The sequence below is a fragment of the Eptatretus burgeri genome, chromosome 5 (assembly GCF_056783735.1).
Source record: "Eptatretus burgeri isolate ZD-2024b chromosome 5, Ebu_testis_v1, whole genome shotgun sequence".
Lineage (NCBI taxonomy): Eukaryota > Metazoa > Chordata > Myxini > Myxiniformes > Myxinidae > Eptatretus > Eptatretus burgeri.
The window spans coordinates 111,573,999-111,581,498 of record NC_140965.1 but is presented as its reverse complement, the minus strand read 5'-3'; the positions used below and the strand labels follow the sequence as shown (position 1 = coordinate 111,581,498).

Sequence of the window (7,500 nt, the reverse complement as noted above, 5' to 3'; positions counted from 1 at the left end):
TTTAAAATGAATCGCAAGGCAGTTGGAGATGGCTGGTAAAGTTTGCTGATTGCTTTGTTTACAGACAGGCAGGTAATACATCGACTGACAAAGTTTTGACAACATGCTGTTTAAAAGATCCAGAAGTTCAGTTTGGAACTATTTTGGGAAGGTTAAAGAAGACAGTCCAAAAGTTACATGCTGACTTTGTTCAATAAACCTGATTCATTACTGTAATACGTCCAATATGCAAAAATATTTGAAAACCAAACACTCTGAGAGTCCATATTGGTGATGGTTGAGAATGCGGATACTAAGAAATCGAAGTCTAAAATAGCAACAAGTTCACTTTCGTTATCGATGATTGAAAGAACTTTCACCCCGGTATCGCGTGGTATGCTGCTCTCCTTCTCTCTTCTCTCACTCCTCTCTCTTCCCTCCCTCCCCTCTGTTTTCCCTCCTCTCCCTCTCCCTCTTCCATGCTTCACCCTCACCCCACCCTCACCCCTCAACCCTCCCATCTCCTTGAGCTCCTCTTTCTCTGCACACCACCTCCTGTCTCTCTTTTCTCTCTCTCTCTCTCTCTCTCTCTCTCTCTCTCTCTCACCCATCTCTCTCTCTCTCTCTCCCCCATCTCTCTCTCTCTCTCTCTCTCTCTCTCTCTCTCTCTCTCTCTCTCTCGCCCATCTCTCTCTCGCCCATCTCTCTCTCGCCCATCTCTCTCTCGCCCATCTCTCTCTCTCTCTCTCTCGCCCATCTCTCTCTCGCCCATCTCTCTCTCGCCCCTCTCTCTCTCGCCCATCTCTCTCTCGCCCATCTCTCTCTCTCCCATCTCTCTCTCCCATCTCTCTCTCTCCCATCTCTCTCTCTCCCATCTCTCTCTCTCCCATCTCTCTCTCCCATCTCTCTCTCTCCCATCTCTCTCTCTCCCATCTCTCTCTCTCCCATCTCTCTCTCTCCCATCTCTCTCTCTCCCATCTCTCTCTCTCCCATCTCTCTCTCTCCCATCTCTCTCTCTCCCATCTCTCTCTCTCCCATCTCTCTCTCTCCCATCTCTCTCTCTCCCATCTCTCTCTCTCCCATCTCTCTCTCTCCCATCTCTCTCTCTCCCATCTCTCTCTCTCCCATCTCTCTCTCTCCCATCTCTCTCTCTCCCATCTCTCTCTCCCATCTCTCTCTCTCATCTCTCTCTCTCATCTCTCTCTCTCTCATCTCTCTCTCTCATCTCTCTCTCATCTCTCTCTCTCATCTCTCTCTCTCATCTCTCTCTCTCTCTCTCTCTCTCCCATCTCTCCCCCATCTCTCTTCTCTCTTCTTTCAAAGCAACCAGAGAGAGAGATGGGATATATATATATATATATATATATATATATATATATATATATATATATATATATATATATATATATATATATACATCGAGTTGGGATGGGTTTGAAGCTCATTGTCTTCAGAGTTAGCAAACACTGATGTTTTCAAATTGACTTTCTTTTTTCCGATTTCATTTTGCGGTGGCAGACGACACATGGCATATGAGGATGCGAAGTGAGGCCGGATACCTCATTCACAGCACCTCACACAGTACCTTCAGTGCCATTCGCGTACTTTGAAATGGAGAGGGAGATTATCACCCTGGAATATTCAAATAGGACATTACTTTCAAAGCAATTTATCCTTGTGTCAATGTCATAACGGTTTACAACTTTAAGCTTTCAGCAACGATGAAGCAAAAATAAAATAAAATCTGCCAGCTGCCATGGTACCTGTAAAAGTTGAGTGCTGTCAGCACCAGCAAACCCTGTTGGAAGCAAGAGAAAATCAGTCAGGACTTCAGTGAAAGCAGGCAAACATAGGAGTGAGCAGACAACATGCAAGAAGTAAAATTACGGATAAGAAGGAATATTTTAAGAAATACTTTCTTCCATTCTGCTATGTGATCCTGAACAGTGGGTGGGCTGGGCAGCAGACACAGGTTAAGAGCAAGTTGTTTTACAACTGTCGGGAGAAGACAGTGACAAATTGTCCTTCGAGGCCAAAGGTGAAGTTGCCTTAACAGATCTCTGCGAGGTGTGGTTTGAAATTAAGCAGTAACTCACCACATAGTGGTGGTACTGCTGTGTGCTGAATTAAGAGAGCAACTTGGTAATGCTTTCACAGTGCAAGTGCAGCACAGCAGATTCTGCTCTGGGATCTACTCTGGGACACAAACTCATGAGAAACCAACAAAATTAACTCTTCCACGAGCCTCGACAACATATACAAAAAAAGAAAAGAAAAAAGATCAAGGCAAACTGCAGGACAAAATCACTATCCAATCCAAAAAAATCCATTGGGAGAATGCTCTGGACAGAATGTTGGTGCTGCAAAGCAGTCTCCAGGTGATTGGGCACAATACTGGACAGGTCACCACTCCGACACAGGATACCCAAATGGATCAATCATCCCAGGAAGCTGGTACTCATTTTGCTGACCTTGGAAGGATAAATGACAGGCTAAGTCAAACTCCACGAATTGTTAATTCAACAACCAAGCTGGATTTAGAACTCAGGACCCAGGGATCCTCAACCCTCCCAAGCTAACCATAAAGCCAACACCAGGCACAAAATAACTGTCAATGCACTGCAAATAACCACATCACCAGAACGATGTTATTAATCAATCAAAAAAAGATTTGTTATATTATTGTCTGCTGAAATATGTGTAATTGTTGTACCATTAATACTGTATGAGCAAATACCACCCACTTCTTCGCTGACAGGAATACTAAGGGGAGAGGGAGAGGGAGAGAGAGAGAGACAGAGAGAGACAGGGAGAGACAGAGAGAGACAGAGAGAGACAGAGAGAGACAGGTGGAAGAAAGAGGTTGGAGGGGGGGAGATAAAGAGAGGTGGGAGAAAGAGGTGAGAGGGAGGGGGGGAGAGAGAGAGAGAGAGACAGACAGACAGACAGACAGACAGACAGACAGACAGACAGACAGAGAGACAGAGAGACAGAGAGACACAGAGACACAGAGAGCACACACACACACACACACACACACACACACACGTGAGAAACAGGTATTTATAATGCACACGTTCCGAGAAAATTTAGCGAAAATAAAAATGGAACCTTTGCTTTAAGTTCTGTCGAATTCCCTTGGGAAAAGCTTCACTAAACCATCTCAAATATGCTCATCATAGTAATTGCCTCCACCACCGAAGGTGAAGGAGGTTATGTTTTCACCCCTTTCTGTCTGTTTGTTTGTTTGTCTGTTTGACACTTGCAGAATCGAAGATTTTTCAAGTATATTGGTTAGTCGATGTTGTTGTTCTGTCTGTCTGTCTGTCTGTGTCTGTCTGCGCGTCTGTCTGTTTGTCACCTACAGGTCGCAATTTTAAACCGATTTTCACGAGACTTCACCACATGGTCGAGGTTCTCAAAATGACGGTCTATTGTTTTTGAGGTCAAAAGGTCAACAACTAAGGTGGTATTTCAAAAATCCTCAATTTTCATCCGATTGACTTGAAATATGAAGAGGATATACATTTCAGGTCACTGAATTAATCCAGCGAATTCTTTTTGAGGTCAACATAGACCAAAAGGTCAACATCGGCCCAAGGTCAACAACGAAGCTGGGATTTCTAAAATCTTCAATTTTCATCCCATTGACTTGAAATTTGAAAAGGATTTATATTTCAGGTCACTGAATTCAACCACCAATTATTTTCAAAGTCCACATTGGCCAAAAGGTCAACATAGGCCATATTTCTGAAATTGTCAATTTCATCCGATTCACTTGAAATTTGAAGAAGAGTTGCATATTTGGTCATTGAATTCAACCACCAATTATTTATGAGGTCACATTTGTTTTATGGATTTTGCAAGTATCTGCTCTGCACGACATCTTCTTCTTGTTTGTTTGTCTGTTTGTTTGTGTGCAGGATATCTGAAAAAGTTGTGGACGGATCTGGATTAAATTTTGTGGACATGTTGGGTGTGTGACAAGGATGAACTGATTTGATTCGTACTGGCAGAGGTATGCGCTCTACCGAGTGCTCTTCTTGTTCCATTTTTTTTTTAATTGGAGATGGTTAATGATAAAACGACGAGATAGTCAATTTTTTTGGCTCAGTTATTTGCAATTTTCTCTCAAAACGATTTTCTAAATGAATATTAAAAAAAAACTAATTTGAATGACTGCAGATGGAATCAATGACTCAGGTTTGTGTACTGTAATAATGAACATATCTTAATTCGCAAATTAACATAATTGATTTACTATTAATTAGTGTCATAAGAACAATATTAAATTTCAATCCAGTTCATCCCAAAAATAAAATTTTGCAACACAACATACAGGTTGATGGAAGATTGAGGAGACAAATCCTAAAATGGGAACCAACCTATTGACACTATTGTGTGTCAATGGGGCAGCAGTTGGACGCAACAAGCAAGGAAACAAAGGAGCAGGAAATGAGTGGAGAGATGAGGTAAGCAATTACAATTACCTACAATTCAGAAATTTTGGTTAGATAGGATTAATGTGGGAGGAAAGATTGCAGGTGGGGATGACAGAAGACCTGAGATGTTGGTGCACTGCTTGTTTGAAGCACTGGATGAAAATATGCCATTGAACGGTCTTCAGAGGCATTTCTACAAAAGGTGATGCCTTGGGCACTCCATCCTCCACTGGGAGAGGAGAAAGAGGGAGTTCCTTTGAAAGAAATGCATTGCCTGTGCGAGTGGAGGAAGTCAAAGCCAGGTTTGAAGATGGTCTTATATGCCACAAGCGTTGAGCTTGACAAGCACTGCTGGATGCTACGCTATATACATTTCCGGAGATATTTTGTGGGAGATGGTCCTGACTTCTTGTTTGAGATTTAGGGCCTTCCAACCATTGCTGAGAGACAAGCAGCAATATGTAGATAGTGGAGTTGAGTAACTGGGTTGGAATCCAGAACAGATGGTCAAAGTTCAGGTTGTTTGAAAAGAGGAATGATGATGAGAGCTGTGATTATTGATTATGACTGCTATTTTTGGAGGTACTGATGCCTACCTATAGTTGATACATTGTTTTTGCATCGTCTATGTTTAGTGGAGTTATGTTGGCTTCTTCTGAGCAGATGGGAGGCAACCTAAGGTGAAGCACAAACAAAATATAGGATAGAGTGGGAATGAGTTTGGTTTTGGAGGCAAACACTGAGTTGAGACATTCCGCATTCCCTCTAGTGGAGTCTGACGTGACACTTTTTGAGTTGGATGAGATGATACACCAAAGAAGGAGTTAACAAGACACCACCAAGACTGTGGAAGGAAACTGGGTTGAGAGTTCATCCTTGAAATGAGGAAGATAATGTTTTCTGCCTTTTTCAGGAAGGGCACATTCACCATTCACTTTTGGCAAACCTTATGAGTCTTACAAAGTGTGATAAAGTTATGCTCAGTGTGGTTAGCTTGTCATGTGAATAAAACAAGCTACTTGATTGCAACTGCCTCACCACAGCATTCAGTGTACCAAGGCCTACAGAATTGATGAGATAGCTGCAGGCAGGATGGAGTAAACCAATGCATGAGAGAAGGTTGGCTTTTGTGAAGGTCATCCCAGGCTGAATCAATATCAGGATGCTGTGGAGATGGTGGTCCAATCTTTTTGTGAGAGGGCACATTGCAGCCTCTGTCAGTTGGCCAGTGCAAACAACCATATTCTGCGGCAGTGAGGTCACTGTCCAACATTACCCAGATTCATATGAGCTGTGAGAATAAAATCATTTGATTATTCAAGAGGGGCAGGAGAGGAACAAAAGAGGCTGGATGAAAAGTCATTGTCAGGTCAATGAGGCAGGATGTACCAGTTGTCTTAATCTTGGTTGAAACATTTACAGATTGGATCAAACCCACAGAGTCATAGAAAGCCTCAGATGCAATGCCAGGGCTGGTTATTGCAGAACTCACAGGCAGCCAGATACCATGGAGTCATTTGGGGTCACCACATATGAGGAACAAAGTTAAGATGGATGGGTACAACTTGATACATGTTCAAAAAAATGAGTTTTATATATGGAGTCATCATCATTGTGTGGTAAAAAGAGCACACAGACAAATATTCTGTAGTTGTGGAGAGATATGCACAGCTAGAGGTGTCCTCAATAGCTGGGAGGGTTTTATGTGGATAATGGAAAGTGTAGAATGGTATTTTTAATTGTTAAATTCCAGTTATTATATTGATGACTAGCGTAGATCGGCTCGCTGCACTCGCCTCTCCACATGTCGTTGCTGAAATTGACGCCACAGATTTGCTGTGTTGTCATGATTTAAACCAATCATAATGCAAACATTAATTTTGTACAAATATATTGGTAATATTAGTGATATTATATTTATTTGTAATATAAAAAGGTCCAAGTGGTCTAAAGCTCGAAATGTCAAGGGTCTAAGCTGTCTAATCTGTCTGAAGGCTGAAGGGGTCGAAATGAAAAGAACGTCAAAGGGGTCGAAAGGGACTTCAGTGGTGTAAAGGTCTAAATGTTCTTGGGGTCATAAGGGTATATATAGTCTAAAGGGTGAAGGGATCTAAAGGTGTTTAAAGTGTTGAAAGGAACTTAAAGGTCCAAGGGATATTAAGTGTCAGAGTGGCAACCCGTCCAGGATTGTGCCCAATAGCCAAGGAGACAGCTAAGGCAGCCCCAACGCTCTGCACAGAGTATGATCCCAATGGATGGATGGATGGATAGATATTAAGGGTCTTAAAGGTAAATGGGGTCTTAAGGATTTTTAAAAGGTCTAAAGGTCTAATGGGTCTTGTGGGTCTTTTGGGTCCTCAGCATATTTTGGTTCTTCTGAGTCATTTGGCTCTTTGTGGTATTTTGGGTCCTCAAGGTCTTTTGCATCCTTGGGGACTTTTGGTTCATCTGGATATTTTGGGTCCTTGAGGTCTTTTGGGTAATTTTGGTACTCTTGGTCTTTTGGGTCTTTTGGGTCTTCTGGGTCTTTTTGGTCCTTGGGGTCTTTTGGGTCATCGGGGACTGTTGGGTCTTCAGGGTCTTTTTGGTCCGCAGTGGCTTTTGGGTCATCTCGGTTTTTTGGGGTCTTTTGGATCATCTGGGTCTTTTGTGTCATCTCAGTCTTTTGTGTCATCTCAGTCTTTTGAGTCATCTGGGTCTTTTGGGTCACCTGAAGTGAGTGGTTCATGCTCCGTCATCCTGATTGAGTGGTTCGTGCCCCGTCACGCTGTTAGAGTGGTCCGTGCTCCGTCACACTGAGCGAGTGGTTCGTGCTCCATCACCCTCAGCGAGTGGGCCATGCTCCGTCACCCTGAGCGAGTGGTTTATGCTCCATTAACCTCATGGAGTGGTTCATGCTCTGTCACCCTGAACGAGTGGTTCTTGCTCCAACAACTTGAGTGAATGGTTCATGCTCTGTCACCCTGAACGAGTGGTTCTTGCTCCAACAACTTGAGTGAATGGTTCATGCCTCATCACCCTGATCGAGTGCTTCGTGCTCCAACAACTTGAGTGAATGGTTCATGCCTCATCACCCTGA

General features: G+C 43.0%; 1 long non-coding RNA gene across 1 annotated transcript in view; it reads right to left on the bottom strand.

Moving 5' to 3' along the window:
* Positions 1-1,991, bottom strand: part of LOC147027166 (uncharacterized) — a 20,325-nt gene extending 18,334 nt beyond the window's left edge. The window contains exons 1-2 of the long non-coding RNA XR_015057962.1: positions 1,895-1,991; positions 1,743-1,777 (exon numbers count right to left, since the gene is read on the bottom strand). This is a non-coding gene — a long non-coding RNA (uncharacterized LOC147027166). The remainder of the gene's footprint in view (positions 1-1,742; positions 1,778-1,894) is intronic.
* Between the last annotated feature and the right edge of the window lie 5,509 nt (positions 1,992-7,500).